General features: G+C 40.7%; 1 long non-coding RNA gene across 1 annotated transcript in view; it reads right to left on the minus strand.

Moving 5' to 3' along the window:
- Window positions 1-913: 913 nt before the first annotated feature.
- The window catches only part of LOC127490595 (uncharacterized), a 242,577-nt gene continuing 222,892 nt past the window's right edge, over window positions 914-20,598 (minus strand). Inside the window, exons 4-7 of the long non-coding RNA XR_007918654.2 lie at window positions 16,380-16,537; window positions 14,207-14,309; window positions 8,752-8,851; window positions 914-998 (exon numbers count right to left, since the gene is read on the minus strand). This is a non-coding gene — a long non-coding RNA (uncharacterized lncRNA). The remainder of the gene's footprint in view (window positions 999-8,751; window positions 8,852-14,206; window positions 14,310-16,379; window positions 16,538-20,598) is intronic.

A 20,598-nucleotide genomic window follows, 5' to 3' on the forward strand; every position in this document is an offset into this window, starting at 1 on the left:
AGTAACTTTGTTAAAAATAATCTAAGTCAACAGTGTAGTTCTTGTGAACTTTCTTAAAATGAGGAAATTGGGAAATATTTGTCTTTTTTTCCCCCAGAAACTTTTTACTTTTGCTGTACTACTTCCAGTCCCAGCCCATCCTTTGCATTCCTCACAAAGTGACTTTTCTTTTTTTTTTTTTTTTTTTTTTTTTTTTTTTTTTTTTTTTTGACAGGCAGAGTGGACAGTGAGAGAGAGACAGAGAGAGAAAGGTCTTCCTTTGCCGTTGGTTCACCCTCCAATGGCCGCCGCTGCAGCCGGCGCACCGCGCTGATCCTGGCAGGAGCCAGGAGCCAGGTGCTTTTCCTGGTCTCCCATGGGGTGCAGGGCCCAAGCACCTGGGCCATCCTCCACTGCACTCCCTGGCCATAGCAGAGAGCTGGCCTGGAAGAGGGGCAACCGGGACAGAATCCGGCGCCCCAACCGGGACTAGAACCCGGTGTGCCGGCGCCGCAAGGTGGAGGATTAGCCTATTGAGCCACGGCGCCGGCTACAAAGTGACTTTTCAACATGGAAAAATAATAAAGTCAAACTCCTCAGTGTCCTGCACTGGCTCCCTGAAAGTCCCCAATCTACAGCAGCTTCAAGTCCTGTTGATTCACCACCAAATCCTCTAGGTCCTCTCCCGCTTTTCTGTTCTACAGTGTCACACTTCACGGATTGCAGAAAAGCTTCTTCAATAATTTCCCTTCACCTGACCAGCAAATGGCACCCACTGCATGCCAAGCTCTGTACCAGACACTGAGAGCAGCACTGCACACAGTCCACCCCACGCACAGCAACACAGCCTGGCAGGGGAGAGACTCAGAAGGAAAAAGAGAGCACCTGCAGGGCACTTTACAAAGAAAGAGGATGCCCTGCAGAGGAAAGGAGGCTGACCTTGTCCGGAGACCCCGGAGGACACCACAGAGGATGTGGGTTTTCAGCTGCATCCTGCTCATTCACCTTGTAGTATCCACCTGAAAAGAAAAATACCTACATTTTGCAAAAAAAGGCCTTTTTTCTCATGAAATGCTTTCAAACACTCAAAATGTAAGAAATAGAGCTCTCAGCATTGCTTAGTATTTCTGAGGCTATTTTCATTTCATTACTTATGTATTTATTTTTAAAACATTTTTATTAATATAAAGAAAGCAGTTTTCATGCATTCCATAGGTACAGTTCCAGGGACAACCACATTTCCCTCACTTCCCTGTTCCCTCCCAATTGCCCTCCCTCCCTCCCTCCTCTTCATCAGTTTTTGCAAAGACATAATTTTAATCCATTCTATATTCACAGGCTTAATTCACCACTAGTCATAATATTCCACAAGTAAAAAGTAGGAAGACCACAGTTCTACAGGAGTATGAACAAGAGCTAAAAACAACAATCATATCCCAAAATGTCCATTTTATTCCTATACATATTTGGTATTCTACATTGACTACCACATAGCAGTGAAAATATATGATACTGTCTTTTTAAAGATTAGCTTATTTCACTAAGTGTAATGGTTTCCAGTTGCATCCATTTTGTTGCAAAAGATAGAATTTCAGTTTTTATCTCTAAGTAGTATTCAATAGTGTATATATACCACATTTTCTTTATCCAGTCATTAGTTTATGGACATCTGGGTTGATTTCACATATTTGCTATTGTAAATTGAATTGCAATGAACATGAGAGTACAGATAACTCTTTGATATGCTGATTTCATTTCCTTTGGGTAAATTTCCAGGAGTGGGACAGCTGGATCATATGGTAGATTTCTTTTCAGATCAATAAGGAATCTCCATACTGTCTTCTACAATGGCTATACTAGTTTACCTTCCCACCAACAATGGATTAGGGTACCTTTTCCCTACACCTTGCCAGAATTTATTGTTTCTTGATGTTTAGATGATGACCATTCTAACTGGGGTGAGATGGAAACTCCTTGTGGTTTGGATTTGCATTTATATGATGGCTAGTGATCCTGAGCATCTTTTCCTGTGTTTGCAAGTTGTGTTTCATCCTTTGAAAAATGCTTGTTCAAGTCCTTTGCCCATTTCCTAACTGAATTGTTTGGTTTTATTGCTGTTGTTTCTCGAGCTCCATATAGATCCTAGATATTAATCCTCTATCAATTCCATGATTGCAAACATTTTCTCCTATTCTGTTAGTTGCCTTTTCACGTTATTGAGTATTTCCTTTGAAGTGCAGAAGCTACTTAGCTTGATGTAATCCCATTTGTCTATTCCTTTTTTTTTTTTTTTAATTTCCCTTCAGGATTTGGAATCAAACAACCTTGGATCTGAATCTCTTCTTCCATTTATCTGCCCTGTTGCCTCAGACGTGTTGCCTCAACTCCTGTGAGTGTCAGTGCTAAGATTCACCTCACCTGGTGATCTTGATTTAACAAGGTAATGTGAATAATCTGCTAACGAAGGGCTGGACACACCAGTCACAGTCACTAGTTGTAGTATTGCTATTATCAGTCACCTTCAAAAGAACAGCTGAGATACAAATCCCATACCTACCTATATCCTGGCTACCATAGTACCTTTTAAAAAACTAATTATTTTTATTTATTTATTTGAAAGGCAGGGTGACAAAAAGAGAAAGAGAGACAGAGAAAGAGATCTTTCATCCCCTGGTTCACTCCCCAAATGACTGCAACAGTCAGGTATGGCCCTAGCTGAATCCAGGAGCCTGGAACTCTGTCTGGATCTCCCAAATGGTTGGCAGGAGCCCAAGCACTTAAGCCATCTTGTGCTGCTTTCCGAGGCACATGGGCACAGAGTTGGATTGGAAGCAGAAAAACTGGGACTCAAACCAGAGACCTGATGTGGGAACACAGGAGTAGTTAAACCTATGGTACCACTATGCTGGCCCCTACAGTAGGATCCCAGAAAAATCATTTTACTTCATACAGACTTGTATACTTGTAAATGAACGTTCTTGCTTCTAACACAATTGCTAAATGATGTAGCTGACTCTGAAAGCTGCCTTCTAGAACCTATACAAATTATAGATAGATCCCATTTGATAGATCCCATTAGTTTTAATTTTAGCTATATGAACCATCCCATCATAATAAATTGAGACATAATATGATGCCACAAAAGAATCACCCAGAAGAATATTCCATGACCACTAAATAGTTCTAAATCTTGAATAAAATAAAAGCAATAATAAGCTTTTAAAACCCCAAACATTATCCCTACAATGTTATTTTAGGGCCAGGCTCAGCAGAACACTTAATACAGATTTTAGGAGAATGAGTAAAAAAACAATGTGGAGAAAGTTCAGAGAGAGCGAGAGAACATCATACATTTAAAGTTTTCCAGGGATGTTGGGCCTGCATGTTTTTGTAAAGAAACATCTGTCAGGGTTTGTGAACCCACCAGGGTATCCAGGATTCACGTGTTTCATGTTGGAAGAGATTGTCGAGTCAAAGCCCTTTGGCAAATTGAGTCGGGCTGCTTGGCCCCGGGGAAAGCAGGAATTTAGCTGAATGCCTGATGACATTTTGGTGCCAACTAACAGAACTCATTGATACTAATGAGACCTCATCATTTCGGAGCAGTTACATCAGTGGCATTAACAAAAAAAAAGTCCACTGGAAAGTTCACCCAATTCTTCCATGGGGTCCACGGAGACTGCTGTGTGTTGGGCCCCTCTGCTAATTAGCAAATGCTTTGTGTTCAGAGCCCTAAGCCCTGTTGGAGGGTTAGAAGTGCCTGCTCACCTTGGTGTATCTCAGCCACCTAACTAATCTTTCAATGCTAAGCGAAGCGAATGGGGATCCATTTTCTGTATTAACAATGAAAGAGTAGAACACAAATGTCCATTTTTAATGCTATGATTGCCTTGAAAATTTTTATGGTGAAGACGTGTGGAAGCTGACAGCTATTTCAACCACTGCAAACCAGCTACCTGATCAGCTCAGGTAAAGGAAGTTGTTCGAACCCCAGATAAACTTTCTCCTTGTTGGCTGCCCTGCCAGTCTCTGTGCTTTTTTCATTGGATTCTGGAAACCAAAAGGCACCGTGGGTCAATTTCACAGTTCATTATCTAAGAACGAGTAGGACCTCAATAATTCAGTGTATATCTAAATTTGATGGAGTTACTGACATTGGCTAGAACAGTGTAAAGAGCCCTGGTTCTGGTGGTTTTCTCCACGTAGTCAGGGGTGAACCAAGCACAGGCGGTGGCAGCACTGGAAATGAAGGCTGCCTGCAGCAGGGCAGAAGTCACAGGCTCTATCTGAATCTCAGAGAAAGACGCTGTGCAGTTCACATTCTGGGAAGTGCACGTGTTCCTGTTTCACCGCGGCTGGTTTGCCCACAGCCAGGCGTGATCAGGGAAGCCAGAGCCTTCCGCCAAGTCTGAAACCCACTCAGCCCCTGTGGGATTTGAGTGTAGCTCTTTTAAAACAACATTTTGATGGGTTGTGTGTAAATGAATCAGAAACATATGGATTCAATTTCCCTTGAAGGGTACGTGGGTTTAAAAATTAAGGGGGAAAAATGTGTGGAGCTTGGGTATGTATCAAAGGCAAAATGTTTAAAAAATAATACAAGACGTTTTGCAGAACAGAAAACATGCCTGCTTTCTTGAAGTGGAGTAATTGGAGCAGACCAAGAGGTAGGGCCCGGGACTCTGCAGTTGAGAAATACGCATAGGCCCAGCTTTCCAGGGTTTGCTGGTGTGCTGCTGGCTGCCTCCAGCCACGTCCTGGCACCTTGCAAACAGCACCCAGCCAATGGAAAGCAGACGCCACCCACCAGGGAGGCCAAACCATATCTGTGCTGAAAATTAAGTCACCAGGCAAATGGAACGAATACTTCAAACCAGGTACTTGGACTGTTTAAATTCATTTCATTCTAAATGGAGGAGAGTCTGCAGGCTGAGATATAAACTGAAGTTAAGAAACAGAAATTGTGAATTCTATCTTCTAAACCCTGAAGATCCACCAGACCAGAGGCTGTGAACATCAGTGAAGAAGCCTGAGTAGAACTCGGGTTTCAAATTCATTCATCAAACTGAGCTCCTACTGAGGGCCAGGCACCGTTTTCAGAACTAGAGATATATAACACATGAGCAGTTGTTACCTTCAGGTTACTTTCAGTTGCTAACAGAAGGAGACTTGGAGGGATCTGCATATCAGACAGAAGGATGCACAGTATACAGTGAGTGTAGCAGAGAAGAAGGGTGGGCAATGCCGCCTTAGAAGAGTGGGGAGGAGCAAAGGTCATTATTTAATCACCTGCTATGTTCCCGGTTGGTGAGGGGGACAGTGTTCCCTGAAGCTATGAGGATGGCCGGATGCGCAGCAGCTGGCACTGGATGGGCGTTACTAACAGCAGTTTGTTAGTCACCTAAGTCCCAGGCCGGGGGAGGAAGACATGGCATGTTATGCAGGGTCACAGAGGGCTTGCACTCTGGAATGGAGAGAATGTCCAGGGACTATGAAAGGCCTTGCAGAAACAGGAGGGTGAGGTGTCCCCTGTTTCCCACCAGAGGAGGGGCTGACTTGTTTGAGTGAGTCTGGAGCTGGCAGGGAATCATAAGCCACTCCCCGGGGATAAGCGGAGACTGTACTTGGCTACGGAACTTTATCTGCAGAAGAGTAGAAAGGGGACTCCGGGTGAGGCCATTCCAGACCTTCCCAATTTAACCAGACGTCAAGGCAGCACATGATATTGGGACTGAACTTCAGACCTTCTATCACAGTGATGCTCAGGCAAGTATTTAAAAACATGTGAGCAGGTTTCCAGTATATGACTGGGAAGGGCATGCTGGCATCCCAAATAGAAGAACCAAGGCCAAAGGCACAAAGCAGCCTGGAAAATGAGTTAAATATTTTGAAAAAAAGAAGAATTTCTTTCTACAGATTTGTAAAAATGAAACCCCAAACTGTCTTTAAAGGATAAAACATTGTAACATCAGAAATAATGAAAGAAACGGAGGCATGTTAACTTAGAGCAACAGTGTCCAATATAAATATAATGTGAGCCAGAAGTGGGAGCCACTTATGCAATGTTAAGCTTACTAGTAGCCACACTGAAAAAATAAAGAGAAATAGGGAAAATTAATTTTAATGATGTATATTAACCCAATATATCTAAAATATTAACATTTCAAGATATAAAAACATAAAAAAATTAACAAGATTGTTTACCTGCTTTTTTTCAGACTAAGTCTTTGAAACCTCATCTATATTTTTACAGTCACAGTGTACCTCCATTTGGACTGACCACACATTTCAAACACTCCCACATTTGACTGATGACTACCACAGTGGACAGCACAAATGTAGAGCATCTTGAATTGACTTAAATTTGGAACAAAATGCTACATGTGATTTCTTTTCTTCCTTAACATGGCTGTTAAAATGGGAAGCTCTCACAACTAAGGGACAATTTCCAGATGAGGAATGGAAGATGCCTAATATGTCAAGTCCCAGATACTCCTCTTTCAGATCCAGCTTCCTGCTAATGTGCCTAGGAAGCAGTGGGTGATGGCTCAAGTATTTGTCAAGTATTTGAGTTCCTGCCTCCCACATGGGAGACAGGGATGCAGTTCCTGGCTGCTGGCTTCAGCCTGTTCAGCCCCATCTGTTGCAGCCATCTGGGGAGTGAGTCAGGGGATGGAAGTTTCTCTTCTCTTCTCTTCTCTTCTCTTCTCTTCTCTTCTCTTCTCTTCTCTTCTCTTCTCTTCTTCCTTCCTTCCTTCCTTCCTTCCTTCCTTCCTTCCTTCCTTCCTTCCTTCCTTTCTTCCTCTCTCTCTCTCTCTCCCTCTCCTTCAAATAAATAAATAAATCTCTTTTTTAAGACTTCAGCAACCATTCTGAAAGCAGTGGAATTGGCATAGAGATGAGTCCAAATGTTACCTCTTTCCTATATATATTCATATGACCACTGCTTTAAGACTACATAGAGGGGGCCGGGGCCGGGGCTCACTTGGTTAATCCTCCCATATGGGCCATATGGGTCCCGGGTTCTAGTCCCAGCTGCTCCTCTTCCAGTCACAGCTCTGTGCTGTGGCCCAGGAGTGCAGTGGAGGATGACCGAGGTGCTGGGCCCTGCACCCGCATGGGAGACAAGGAGGAAGCACCTGGCTCCTGGCTTCGGCTTGGCGCAGTGCACTGGCTATAGAGGCCATTTTGGGGGTGAACCAACGGAAGGAAGACCTTTCTCTCTGTCTCTCTCTCTCACTGTCTAACTCTGCCTGTCAAATTAAAAACAAAAAAGACTACATAGGATACATAAATCTTAAGTCTCCTTTCCAGACCAAGACCTCGGGACACTAGGAATATAATGCAGAAAGAAGCTATTGTGAGTAAGTTTACAACAACTATTCAACTAAGATCAATTATTAGCGCCAAGTCCTGTGACCACACCTGTAATGTTTTGGGACTTCTGAAGAGTGTGCTGACTGCTCTTCCTCAGCTACTTAAAAGCACTGAATCCCCCAGAAAGAAAATAAGGGATAATAACCAAGCTGCATAGCAAGTCCTGAGAGACAATGAGACAACAGTTCTGTGATTCGGTCTCTCCCCACCCTCTCTCTCTTTCGCACACACACATATGCACACACGTTGCTCTAGTTACTAAATACGTCTTTGGTAGTCCCATGTTACTCAGAAAATAACATCCTGTCTAACTCAACATAGTTTTGTCAAGTCTGAATTCTTTAGTTAAGAGAGCTTATTTTGGCCTATTTTTAAATATCCCTATGGGTGATTTCCCCTCATTGAAAAAGCATTTTCTCGTATGACTGAAGTGAGATATTTTGTTATCTTAAAAATACCATTGCTTAAGAATTCCCATCTCACATCCTGTATCTGCTATGTCACATGGGAAATCCTTTCATGTTTGACATAGACAGGGAAAACCTAGGAAAGGAGATGCAAAGGATTCAGAGATGTTGAGTGCACATTATCATTAATGTTTCAAAATGAAGAAAAAATTAAGAAAAGTTCTTACATATGTGGACTGTAATAGAATCCAGAAAAAAAATATCATGCCCAAAATGCAGAAGATTGAAATCACAAGAAGGTAACGAAGGAGACTGCAGGTGGAGTAGACTCCAGCAAAGTCAAAGGATGCGCGCTGATAAATAAAGACACATTTACAGGATCGTTAAGATACCTGGGAGGCAATTTTAGAAAGCTTTTCTAGAGGCTAACAGTGTTCTGTAGACCATCATACAGGCCAAACACTCTCCATGCTGCACTAGTGTGCATTTGAATGGCCTTCAAGCTGATCATGTAAAAGGTCCCTTGATTGACTGCTTTCCCTTGAAATGTGTGCTTTTCAGTCTGACAATCCTCCCAACCCATCATTGAAAATTTTATCTTTGACATACGTTAGGCAAATAGAAAAAATTAAAAAGTAATGAGGCAGGGGCCCAACTGCTTTGAGAAGTTTCCACATATGTGCTAATTAGTGATTCCATCTGAAAATATTCCCAGAAAGCTGTATGGGTAAAGCAGACTGGGATAAATAATGCAAAGACCCTGTGGCAGTGTCACAAACACTGTAATGAAGGCTGCTTGTGAGTTCAAAGAGTCTCCAAGTGCTATGACTGAGAATAAAAACATCAATGAAGTAAAACTTCAACATCAACCTCAGGGTTATCACACACACACAATACACACACACCACACCACACCACATCACACACTTCATGCTTCAGCGTTTTGGTGAAGGCAAAACAACTCTTTCAGGATTTATATTGCACCTACCCATCACTTTCAGCTCTGTGCTCGCACAAAGTGAAATAGAATGTCCTACATCTAGCTGGTAGTGCTGCTGAAATGTGCAGTCTTCGTTCAAATGCTGGTCCTGTTACGCAAGCACATGGAGATGATTAGTTTGGGAAATAAGGCATTAGTCCACAGCCTGAAACACCAAATGACATACCCTCCAATTTCAGGAACCATAACCTCTGGAAGTCCCTTTTGTGAAATGACAAGCCTGCTGGTTTAGTCTTCTGATACAATGCCCAATTGTGTTTTTTAAGTACAATTGAGTTTCACCAACCAGACCAGAAGTGCTGGTGGTTGAAATACATTCTGTAAAGTCAGGAGAGAAGTAACACAAGCTCCTTAAATGGGAGGTAAATAGCACTATTATGATAATTCCTGGTTTGAATGCTTTCAGCTAACACAAGAAGACTATGATTTGGAGGTTGCAATGGAGATATTACGAGAAACACCTAATGCTTTGCTAGAAGTGCTGCTTGAAGTGCTAGCATAAATTGTGCAATTTCATACCCCTCCCCCCAAAAATCCACCTCAACAGCATTTAATGGGCTTAGAAGTCTGTGACGTGTGTGTTTTATCAGAGGGATTTCTAAGATGCCCTCATCCAAGCTATTAAGTGTGTGACTCAGTCCAAACTGCTCTCCTCTCTAACCCTGACATTCCCCGGCTGAAACGAGTGCTCTATCATTCTAACTGCCAAGGAAGAGGGGAAGCCAGCGCCCCGCTCAGCTGACCAGTTAGCATCCATGGATCCAGCACAGAAGCACCTCTGTGTTTTGCAAGGCCTCTGTGGACGGCCCACCTGTGTCAGTGACCCACTTACTGGACCCAGTGAAGTTTTACTGCTTTGTCAAACTTACTGGGCATGAAAACAAAGTCCTGCTCTGTAGAAGTAAACAAAGGGTGGGAAACAGTTTGAAGGCTGCCTGCTAATGAAGGCCCTTGGTCTCTTCCTCCCTGAAAATCAAGGCTTCCCGCAAAAGGAATAAACTGCCCTCCACGACAGAGAGTGAAGTAACCAGGTATTTACATTTAGACAAGATAGAGTTTCATCTGGCAGCCTGGGAGAGTGCACAGCTGTCAAGAATCAAATAAAGGCTTTCAAAAATCTTCCTCAAGAGCCAAGGATGCCATTTGAAGAGCAAAGTAGTGAGCAATTTCCGCTAACATCACAGGAATTTTGAAAACTAATTCTGTTTGAAAGATACAACCTGCCCATACCATGCCCATCAAAAAGTCTACAACTCAAACCTTTAAATAAAGTATTATAAATTTTGACATACTGGATTTTTCACTCTTCTTCATAATTTTTATTTTCTTTAATGGAACAAATGACCCAGCATACTGATTTTTCACTATAAAAGGAAATATTAACACTTGGAAGGAGGGTTTTTCCTTCATACATATATACAGATATATAGTTTGATGAGACTGTCTGAATCAACTGCATCCTATTTCTAAATCTTGTGACCAAAGACGTTTATAACAAGATTACACATGGGGGATTGCTCATATTTATTAATGTAGTGAAGGTGCCAGTTTCTGTGTATCCCAGAATTTGGTGTTCCTAGAAATGTCTGGAAGAGGGGCTGGTGTTGTGGCATAGCAGGTAAAGCTGCCAAGTGTGATGACGGCATCCAATATGGGTGCTGGTTTGTGTCCCAGTTGCTCCACTTCCAATCTATCTGCTGCTAACATGCCTGGGAAAACAGCAGAGGATGGCCCAAGTGCTTGGGCTTCTGCAACCACGTGGCAGACCCAGATGAAGCTACTGGCTTCTGGCTTCAGCTTGGCTCAGCCCTGGCTGTTGCGGCCATTTGGAAAGTAACAAGCAGATGGAAGAGCTGTGTGTGTGTGTGTGTGTGTGTGTGTCTTTGTAACATTGCCTTTCAAATAAAATGAAATAAATTTTAAAAAAAGGTCTGGAAGTTTATGGGGACAGGCTGTGTGGAATTAAGAGCTTGTCTGAATGGCATTGGAAGCTAGAAATGAGTGAGTATAAATTCTGAATACAGCAAAACTACCTCAGCCTTCTTAGCCTCCTACTTAGGTACTGAGAAAAAGAACATGTGAAACAAATAAGTAGATAGATACATACCTGCCTCTGTCCATAGATGTAGTGTTCATTCACTCAGCAAGCATTTATTGAGTTCCTGGCATTAACACAGGTGCTTATTACATCAATGAATGCCACATCTGGACTTTATAATCTGGTGCAGGTGGGGAGTGATGGGGACTGAATGTGTGTGTGTGTGTGTGTGTGTAAGTATAAAACAAATACAAATATTGATAAATGGCAAAAAAAAAAAAGTCAAGGAAAGCAACATGAGACTGCATGGGTATGTTGACTCTCTAAGGCAGGTCTCTGATAAGATGGTAACCGAGTAAAACACCAGAGCAGATGATAGCTACCTGAGGCTAGAGCTTTGCCAGAAGAAGGAACAGCAGGTACAAAGGCCCTGAGTCCAGAGCAGACCTTGTTCAGTAGCAGCAGAGTGAGTAAATGAAGTACGGTTGAAGATGAGGTCAGAGTGAAATGGTTAAGGCAGCCCAGATAGATCACAGTCAACAGGACCATGGACAGCTTTTACTTTTACTTTTACTTGAAGGGGTCCACTGGAGTGTCTGAGAACAGGATTGATGAGATCCCAGCTATGACTTAAGAGGATCAATTGGTAATTGTGTTGGGAACAACCACAAGAGGACAAGCAGAGAGGCTTATTAAGAGGTTCCAGCTATATCCAGGGATGAAACCATGGTAGTTTAAACAGCATGCCAGAACTAGGTTTAAATAGGGTACTTAGAATAAAAATTTAGCTTAGGGGGCACTCTGTCAGGATTGTTCAAGTGTAGTGTCAGCAGGATCTTCACGTGCAAGACTCCATGAGTGAAAGCTTTGTGGATTAGGTACCTCTCCTTTCTCTCTTTAAACTTGGAGTTGTTTGACAGGGTGGGGACAATAAAAGGCAGAACATAAAACCAAGATGTGTTGATGGCATGGAGCATGGATAAATAAGGGGAAAGTCAAAAATGACTCAAGTGTTTTGACCTGAGAAACTGTAGAAAGAGGCCGTCATTTTCCATAGAAGTAATCTATGAGAAGAGCTTGTGTGGAGGAGGAACCCCAGGAGCTCAGTTTGGGATAGATAATACCTGAGATGTTTTGTAAACATCTACCTGCATATAGATACATGAGTCTGGAATTCAGGTGTTGGGGATTTAAAATGATAAGCAAAATCACAATGAGGCAGCCTTCCTGGAGCTCTGAACCCAGTGTGGATATGGTCAAATAGACATACACTACAACGTGATAGCTTGCTATGAAATGACAACCCAAGAATGCTATCAAAGTTCATGAGCAAAATACCCAATCTGGATTTGAGAGCCTCATAAATTGTGAGCAATTAATAACTACTTCTTGTAAATATTTATTTATCTACTTATCTAATTGCCAATTTTGCTGTGTTTTATTGAAGATTTATTTTCCCAGGACATAAACAAAAAAAAATGAGGAAAGTGCAATCCAGAAAAAGATAAATTTAAATTGAAGCTTTCAGGAAGAGCAAGGATTAACTATAACCAAGTATATTTGTAGGAAATAGGACAAAAATTTTACAGGCAAAAAACAATATTGAGAAAGCTCAACAGCAGTGTAAGTATATTATTGGAGCCACTGTCAAACCAGGAAATCTCAGAATCAGTGTTCCCTTTCTATGGTAGAGAATCATGACATCAGTCTTTGGGCTTTAGCAACTCTCATGAGGACATCAGAACAGTGGTGCTCTGCTGTGAGTCCCTAGCATAATGGAAGTCTGCATGTCAGTAATGATGGAAGGCATGACTATAATGAGCTGAAGCAGAAGATGAAAGGGATGGTAGATGACATTTGAGAGGCTATAGAGACACTGAAGGCCTCCACAGCCCCCTGAGCATCCAAGAACAACTAGGATGAAATGAGAGATCTAAGCTGGGAGTTGTCCTAGAGCAGGTTTTAGCAAAGCCACAGAAATAGGATACAGTATTGTTTCCTTCAGTTTCATCCTCTTTCCTAACAAGTGTCTCAATTCTCTTTAGTTTTCCACTTTTCATCTGCACGATTTATATGCCTTTGGAGACACTGAGCCCATCCCAGCTCCAAGAGTGGCTTTGATTGGTCAATTAGATTCCTTTTGTCAATGATTGACTTAGGGTTGGTCTTGGAATCAAGAGAAAACATAAAATGTTCTCTTGAAACCTCTGGTAAACTTATTCACCACTCTTAAGGAGAACATTTTTCAGCTGCAGATGAAAAATAAAATGATAGTACTTGTATACTACTTTTTTCAAACAGCTTTCTTTTGAAATTATTACTGTTTGCTGTTGTTGTTCCTATAAGTATACCATAAGCTAGAGAGAGTAATGAATAAAACAGGTCACAGAGAGATTTTATGTGAGATTTCAAGATGGCAGAATAAGGAGGGAGCTTACTGCTCTAGGCTAGGGGAAGATTAAAAAAAAAGTGAAGAGAGTGCAATCTCAGGAAAGAGCTAGGGAGAAAACTACAGAGGCAACTCCACACAAATTAGAGGGACACAGTGGATCTATGTGGAGGGTGGGGATGCACATAACTCAGGACCCCACAGCTGAGAGCCTCAGCACCAGCTTTCGAGTGAGGTGAGACCAGACTGCAGCAGCCCAAGCCACTGGTGATAAAGCTGTGGGAAGAGCCTGGCATGAGTCTGGCTTGAAGCCCAGTGGGGGACAGTGCACCTGCAAACAGAGGGAAAAAAGGGGGGCACGTTTCTCTCTCCCTGACCACCCATTGGTGTGCTATAACTAGATAATAGAAGGTGGGCACCATTTTGGACAACAGGAACTGCTGCACCAGTTTGTGCCAACATGCCCAGCAACCAGCTGAGAGGAGAAAACTGACTCTGGATCTTAAATATTAATCACTTAGGGAATGTTTAACATAGTATTATTTATGTTAATAAAATATTAGACACAACATAAATGTCCAAAAGTAATGTATTGATTGAAGCATGGTGAACAACTATTCATCCATAACAATATGTTACTGTGAAGGCTTGAAAAATATGGTCACAATATATCATTAAATAAAAAAGCATACATCAAAGAAATCTGTTCAATATAATTCCATTTCTGTTAGAAAAAATATACTGTTTATAGAAAACTATACAACATATAGCAAAGTGTTAACAGTTGTAAATTATATCTGAACAATGGGAAGAAAGCACTATTTTTCTTGATATTGGAATTTTCTACAATAAGCACAGATTGTGCGAAAAAGTAATTCTTTTATTGTCACATAATAACATTTGGTTGTTTTATACTTAAATTTCTATATAAATTTTCTTTATTTTTAGTCTGGTATTCTTAAACATTGATGCTTCAGTTGCCAGAGGTCAATGTAATACAGCTCTGGTCAACTCACTGTGTAGAAAACTCCTGCAGGTCTGTGAGGTGAATTATCACAGCCTATCCAACAGCTGATGTAAAAACAAGACTCTCACAGAGATCATCAAGTGAGGGTGGTTCTGAAAATAAACCAGGTCATTTACAGATAATCTATGCAATTCACTACCATGTGAGAGATGAGATTCCTTCAAAGCTAACCCATGAATTTACATTTAATGATAATAACCATCGTTTGTTAAAACTCACAATGTGACTAGCACTGGGTAAGGACTTTTTTTAGTATCCTTTGATTAAGTATTATTAACCCTAATCTACTGATGCAGAATGAAGGCATTGTTCATCCAGATGATAGAACTGGGACTTGAACTCTGGCCTATTTACTACAGTGAGTCTTTTATAAAGTCTTTGTAAGGTTTGTATATTGAACACAAGACTGATCTGAGTGTCTCACACACCAAACTATCTGAATGCCTTTGTTCATACTCTTTATCACCCTAACCATCCAATATTTCACAGATTTGTTTTAAAAAACACAGATAAAATTAATAATAAAATCAAATATGTTCATAAAAACATTGCATGTACTCAACGTTATGTATTGTTCCTTAAAAGTATAGCCTAAAACATCTCTAAACAGATGTCCCGTCTAATGGACTATACTCATGAACATATGTGTAATACAGGATTTGCCTTTCAACAGTATGAACTATTTCCACAGAGCATAACATGAAATAATCCATCATAGAAAATTATTTCCTTTAACTAAATCACAGTCATATGAGTGGAGCTTCCAGTCAACTCTATCCTGGAAGATATGAACAGTTTTTAAAGAGGCTACTGGTGAGCTTGAATCAAAGACCCCAAATGAGAAATGATCAGTGGGCTTCAAAAATAAAGGAATAATGAAATCAAGAAAAATACATTGGTCTTTGATATCCCTCTTCTCTTTTATGTGCTGTCAAGAAATTCCTAGCAGTTTTCTATTCCAAGATAAGTTACCCTGTGTTATACTTCCTAACATCTATAAGAGAGGAGAGAAAAACAGTTCAAATATCCTTCACATATATTCATTATTTATAACAATACTTCACTATAGATTGCTTCTGATGAAGTGAAACACCCTATGTATTATTTTTCCCCTCTGGGAAAAATCCAATTTACTCAAATATATGAAAATCTATATAATAAAAATGTATTCTAGTCATTGAGCACTTTCTCACATAGAAATGTAATCTTCCACATATTCCTCTAATATAGAACATCATATCGCTGGAATATAATTGCAATATATTCATCACAATACTTATCAGACTATTCTCCCAGGTGCTTCCGTATCCATTTTTTCTTTTCTATAGACAAAAATTAGTTCACTTAATGGTGGAATTACCTTGTATTTTTAGCACCTGACTTCCATGATTTCACTCTTTGAACTAACCTTTTAATTTCTTTTATTTTCAAGTAGGAACTATATCAAAAGATTTTCTCTCCCTTTCTAAGGCTCACACATGATTTAATGATGCTTTGGTATGGGGCTGGTGTTGCAGTACATGGGGGAAAGGCACCACCTGAGAAGCCAGCATCCCATGAGTGCCAATTTGAGTTCCAGCTTCTATACTTCTGATCCAACACCCTGTTAATGTGCCTGGGAAAGAAGTGAAGATGGACCAAGTGTTAAGGCCTTTGACCCACATGGGAGACCCATATGGATTTCTGGCTCCATCCAGAATGTCTGTTATGGGCATTTGGGAAGTGAACCAGTGCAGAGACCTCTATGTGTGTTTGTGTATGTGTGTATTTATAATTCTCTCTCTGTAAATCTGCCTTTCAAATAAATTAATTAATCTTTTCTTAAAAAGTATGCTTTGTCTAATGTAAATCAAGTTATACTTGTATGATGGTTTACAAAGCATTCAAATATGTTGTTACCCACCCAGGGTGTGGGTCTGCTCCTTGGTGACTAGAAATCAAAAACTTCAACAAGCAGTTGTCACACAAAGTAACTTAGTTGCAGCTAATAAGGAGATCACGGGGAATCATTTCCAAAGTCATGACTCCCAGACCCAAGGCGAGTATCTACTCTTAAGGGATATGTAAGGGTGGGCACAAGCATTACACAGGTGCAATGTAGAAACATGCTTAGACATATACCACATGTTATAGTAATAGAGCTCCTAAGGCAGGAATCTTACCATTAAAATTAGGGAAATGTTTATTCTCTGATGAGTATTAGAAATTCACACATGCTTGGTTATCCTGGCTGTGGTCATGATTGGCTCCAGTTAGATTCTCTTTTAGGTCAAAGCCACCTGTTTTGTTGGTTGAAGACATTTGTTTCCTTCATCTGGGCCTAAAAGACAGTTTTTATAAAATGTTACTCTTTTGTCTGGTTAGCCAGGAGGAAGGGTTCTGCTCAAACTCTCATTGTGTGAGCTACAAACTCACCTTGAGTTCTCTGGTTGCTGGTTTGTCCTGCTATATAATACAAAAGAACTTGTATTTCCTGCCTGTGTGAATGAGTAGGTGACTTGGTATCCTCTATAACAGAAATACCTGCAGAAAATAATCTCTCCCATGTGGCCTTAGAGGATGCCCTATCTATCAGGCAAATAATTTCTCCTTTAATAATACTACATTTATTTATTTACATATTTGTACCCATTCAACTGCAATGTCTTTAAAAAATAACAAGCCTATTTAAATCATGGTTGATCTTCATCCTCTAGAATTATGAGTCTAGCACTACATACAGAGTATTTATTTGCTCAATAGATGTTTCATAAATAAATGAATAAATTGTTGGTACATAAATGAGAAAAAGATGAGGTAGAGAAACTAAAAAAATTGCCAAGATCTCACAGATATGACATGGAGCCCAAACTGGAAACCAGATAATTTCATCCATCTGACTCAAAAACACACCCTTTCGACTATATCCAACAGATTATATAATAATTAATCCTTTCTCATCATCAAAAATGTTACTCTGTTCAGTGTTATGAGATTATAGAAATTACAGGCATCACCCAGGTCCAGTGATTGCCAGTAAACTTCCTGCATTCCCTCCCCCACTCTCCAGATAGCTGTGTTAAATCACGGTTTGTGACATCGACTCAGAAGGCAAGGCAGCAGGAGACAGGCCTGAGAGTCCACGTCCATGGCCTCTCAGGTAGCCACCTCCCATTCTGCAGAATGGAGCTCACCCAGAGTTTAACAAAATGTATCCTACCTCTTAGAGCACTCCTGCATCGCCACTGTTCTCCAGTACCCTTTCAAGTCTCCACATCTTCCTACTGCTGATTCCCACTCAGTATCTCTTCCCCAGGATGCTTTCAATGGGCTCTTCCCAGATATTGTCTCAAGCTTAGTCTGACCTCATGGGAACTGCAGGCCTCAGAGATTCTTAACCACAGGTAGACAAAGAACTAGAAGAGCTAAAAGTCCTTATAAGTTCTTTTTGTTTATTTCAGTAACACCTGAAACATCATTTTCTATGTCCTAGCACCTGTAACTCTCTATTCCTCATCATAAATCAACATTTAAGGAAAAAAGGCCTGTCTCCTAAAAATCATCTGTGTCTATACTCCAACAGACCAGAGCTAATTCATAAATATGGAAAAGGAATAAAAGTGGTTGAAATGAGACTTCGCCTATGTTGCTTCCCTCCCCCACAAGTTGATACCCAAAGGAGAAGCTACCCAAGGTGCTGATGTTTACTGAATGGCATCCATCACACAGGTAATTACTCATCCATCTTAATGCTTCCTTTTAAGTTTGCCCTTAAGAAGCCTGTGATCTCCCAAGTCAAGGGCCTCAGTAAAATCAATAAAACCTCGTCCTATCAGGCCACCAGCCAGATCATTTTCCACCTTTTAACAAGGCAGTGGTTATTAAATGCCTTGTTTGAAAACCCAAGTGGGGTCATCAGACTTTCATGATGAGAATAATCCATCAATTGTACATGTGCTATCTTTTCAGTGTCTTTGATATGAGTGATAAAGTAGGTAATGGCCTACGGTTTTTCAATATCTGAACACGTTCTCCCTTTTTACATTGGGGTTGCAGCATAGCAAAGGGAATTTCATAACTAGAGGGAGCTTGTTAAGGGAGAAAGGCATTTCACTGTGTTATTTCAGTCAATGTATGAGATGCACGAATGACTCCAACTTTGAAAGGTGAATGCCAAACTGCCAGTACCTTCTTTAGTTCTTAACTCAGCTATTCAATGACAAGTTTCTGAAACCCCTGAACTGACAATAGGATATATCTTATTACAATGATTGATGTGATTCTTTTTTGCTGGTTGGATCCCTGACCTGAATTTGTATGAGAGATTAGAAATCGAAGAACACACAAATTAAGGAATGTTAGTTTCTTCAATGCTAACCAATCATATAACAATACCCACAAAAATCCCTCAGAAACACACCTTTTGTTCATGCCTGTGCAAAGAAATATTTCTTTCAATACCTTGCTGACATTATAATCATTAAAAATTTGTATTCTGATACTGTCAGACATCTGTATGAATGATAAAAACAATTCATAACTTGACAAATGGAAACTCCTCCCTTCTCTCCAAATATTCTGTTTGATTCATTTGGAAAAGTATCTTGGGATTATCCATTTTCCACTTAAGATCTAATCCTTTTTATTGTTTCACATTAATTATGAAATTAAAAGGGGACTATTTCAAAGCCCTAGCTACATTATTCCAAATTTACACAATTAATCAACAAATTCAAATTTCAATCTATGACAGCTTCCAGGAAGGGATTATGACCTGGCATTTGACCAACTATAAACGTCTATTAAACTAGAATTCCTGAACTTTATCAGGGTAATGATGATTAACAGGGTTGTAGGAATCATGAGAAAGAGCACAGTTATTAAAGGAAGATTAAATACATTCTTTAGTTTTAATAGTAAATGCTTATACCCTAATTCTTTGAAATTTGGTAAACCTCATACGGCAATTTTCTCAATTTACCAAACACTGCATTTCTGGAATATAAGGGTATCATGGAGAGAAAGCTGTTCTACTCTCCACTGGCACTTCAAAACTAAGCCCAAACAACACTGGGCAAAAGGAATGGGGCCATGGAGCCAATGAAGACAGCAATACACTTGGCATCTCCTGCTTACTCCTGTTCTCATTTGTTTTTATTGTAACTTACATAGATAGAAAATTAATTAGGGGATCACTTCTCGGCCTCTTGGCTAAGATCAAGTGAAAGTGAATTAGGGGAAAAAATAAAATGGGCTACCTTCAGCCAGCTTGCAGTTCCTTTGTTGTGATATGTTGTGAGTAATAATAGAAGGAAAGTAGTGGTTAAGAGAGTAACATAAGTAATCACAAGCCTTTTATTTATGGATTTAAGTCTATTTTATGAAGCAATTGATATGTTATCTCATTTATCTCTGGAAGCGCCCCCTCTGCAGTGGGTGATGCTAGCAAACACCCCCAGAGCCATGTAGGCAGACATAGCTCATCTCAAATCCTAGTACTTGGGGTTGGCATTGTGGCGCAGGGGGTTAAGCTGCTACTGGTGATACCGGCATCCCATATGAGCACTGATCTGGGTCCTATCTGCTCTACTTCTGACCCAGTCCCCTGCTAATGTGCCTGAGAAAACAATGGAAGATGGCCCAAGAGCTTGGGTACCCGCTATCGCATGGGAGACCTGGATGGAGTTCCAGGCTCTATGTTTCAGCATGACCCAGCTCCACTGTTGCAGGTATTTGAGGAATAAACCAGTGATGGGAAACCTCTTTCTGTCTCTCCCTCTCATCTGTATCTGCTTCAAATAACAAAAAAAAATCTTTAAAAAAAAAATCTGGGGCCGGCGCTGTGGCTCAGTAGGTTAATCCTCCACCTGCGGTACTGGCATCCCATATGGGCGCCAGTTTGAGACACCGCTGCTCCTCTTCCAATCCAGCTCTCTGCTATGGCCTGGGAAACCAGTAGAGGATGGCCCAAGTCCTTGTCCCCTGAACTTGCATGGGAGACCCAGAAGAAGCTCCTGGCTCCTGGCTCCTGGCTTCGGATTGGCGTAACTCCTGCCGTTGCAGCCATTTGGGGAGTGAACCAGCGAATAGAAGACCTTTCTCTCTGTCTCTCCCTCTCACTGTCTGTAACTCTACCTCTCAAATAAATAAATAAATAAATCTTTAAAAAAAAAAAAAAACCAGCACTATCACTGATTCATACTATGTTCTTGGGCTAGTTATTTTACATTCTTTGCCCTAGTTTCTACCTAGATCTTAAGGTTGTTGCGAGGAGAAATGACATCATTGGGACAATGCTCACTGTGTGCACAGTGATTACATGCATTTTCTGATTTGAGCTGCATAGTCTCTAAAAGCTAAGATCATGGTTATCTCTATTTTGTTGATGAGAGAACCAAGGCA

Source organism: Oryctolagus cuniculus, chromosome 6 (assembly GCF_964237555.1).
Source record: "Oryctolagus cuniculus chromosome 6, mOryCun1.1, whole genome shotgun sequence".
NCBI lineage: Eukaryota > Metazoa > Chordata > Mammalia > Lagomorpha > Leporidae > Oryctolagus > Oryctolagus cuniculus.